This window comes from Rhinopithecus bieti, unplaced genomic scaffold (assembly GCF_001698545.2).
Source record: "Rhinopithecus bieti isolate Rb0 unplaced genomic scaffold, ASM169854v2 scaffold_42608, whole genome shotgun sequence".
In the NCBI taxonomy this organism is placed as follows: domain Eukaryota; kingdom Metazoa; phylum Chordata; class Mammalia; order Primates; family Cercopithecidae; genus Rhinopithecus; species Rhinopithecus bieti.
This window is the reverse complement of record NW_016817155.1, coordinates 100,827-102,885: the sequence shown is the minus strand read 5'-3', so window position 1 is coordinate 102,885 and position 2,059 is coordinate 100,827.

Here is a 2,059-nt window from a genome sequence, read left to right as displayed (position 1 = left end):
TTTTTTAATTGAGACAGAGTCTCACTCTGTCGCCGAGGCTGGAGTGCAGTAGCACTGTGTCGGCTAACTGCAACCTCTGTCTCCTGGGTTCAAGAAATTCTCCTGCCTCAGCTTCCCGGGTAGCTGGGATTACAGGCGTCCACCACCACGCCTGGTTAGTTTTTATATTTTTAGTAGAGACGGGGTTTCACCATGTCGGCCAGGCTGGTCTTGAACTCCTGACCTCAGGTGAGCCACCTGCCTCGGTCTCCCAAAGTGGTGGGATTACAGGCGTGAGCCACCGTGCCTGGCCATTCTGTTCTATTCACCTACTCTTGAAATCATTTGTTATGGTTTCTTTTGTGTATCATTATGGAAGCATGGTTTTTCATAGACTTACTGTATTTCAGTCACCTATAGTAATTATTTTCTTTTTAATGCTGAAGACTTTAATAACTTTTGCTCCATTCCTTATAACATGAGCCACTACTCATTGAAAGTTTTGTTGCTTTCTGGTACAATCCTATTTTCCCAGCTCCCCTTGTGCCTTTCTGCCCCAGACATGGAATCACTCATGTTTGAAGGAGTCATGGTTCCTTTTAGTGAAAGAATAGTATCAGAGAACAGAATCTGAATGCTAAGGGGGCACTGTGTGGGTATCATTGCTTTTGGCTCATTTCAATGAACAGAGCTAGAAAAGGTTTGTGATTTTTCTCTTTTCATATTGTTATTTTACATTTATCTCTTATGGTAGAGAATTCCTTCCTAAAGTTTTGATTTTGAACACAGTAAATATAGTTACTTATTTGCTTAATCTGGTTAAAAAAAGAATAGTTTCAAAATAACAATATAATATTAAACGATAAACCTACAAAGTAAAGTTCAAGATTTTCTATACAGTTATTTTTGTTCTTAGCTGCATCCCACTAAGAATGTACAGTCACCTTTCTTTATCCAAATCATCCATAACTCCTCATTCTGTATGGTTAAATAAGTATTTGATATTTTCATTCAGTTATTTGTTTGCTTTCAATTTGAAGGCCTTGTCTTTTAGTAGTTGATATTTCTTTTTTTTTCTTTTTTGAGAGGGAGTCTCACTCTGTCACCCAGGCTGGAGTGCGGTGGCACAATCTCGGCTTACTGCAACCTCTACCTCCTGGGTTCAAGAAATTCTCCTGCCTCAGCCTCCCGAGTAGCTGGGATTACAGGTGTGTGCCACCACGCCTGGCTAATTTTTGTATTTTTAGTAGAGACAGGGTTTCATCATGTTGACCAGACTGGTCTCGAACTCCTGACCTCAGGTGACCCACCCGCCTTGGCCTCCCGAAGTGCTGGGATTACAGGCATGAGCCACCATGCCCAGCCAGTAGTTGATATTTATTAGTTTTCGGAAAGTGAAGGCTTTTCCTGGTGGAGGTAGGAATTAAAGAAAATGGGAGAGTCCCCTTACCTCTCTACATGGAGATGATAAAAAGATTCAGATGCTCAGTTTTCAAGGTTCTGTTTAATATAACCCAGGGGAATGAGCTAAATCACTGACTTCTTCACCTCTTGAGGTTATGGAATCACTCTTAAAACAACGTAAATAGGGTTCAGGATGTTCCATCAGGGTCATGAATGAAAATCCAGTCAGCCTCCACACCTATATCTCTGGCAGTAAAGATTCAGATGCTGTTTTCAAGGTTCTGTTTCATATATAATGGTACAAGGTTCGTGTATATGAGTTTTGACTGAATAATTCTGACTCTCATTATTTAATTTCTAGTAACATTAGAACCTCACATTTTCACATATTCAGTTGAACTCTACTGAATTCTGTATTTATCTTAAAACTTCCTAACTTCTTGATTTATTTTCTGAGCTACATGTTCTTCTCTTTTTCATAACATTGCAGTGCTTCCTTAAAAACTATATATATCATACTATGTACTGATAACCAAAGTTTGCAATTTATGACATGATTTTTCTAATTAGTATTATTTTAATGCAGTGATATTCATAGTCTTTAATTTTCCTGCTGGAAATCAAGATGATACCTTGAATTCCATATAATTAAAAAAAACAGTACTTATAAATATAA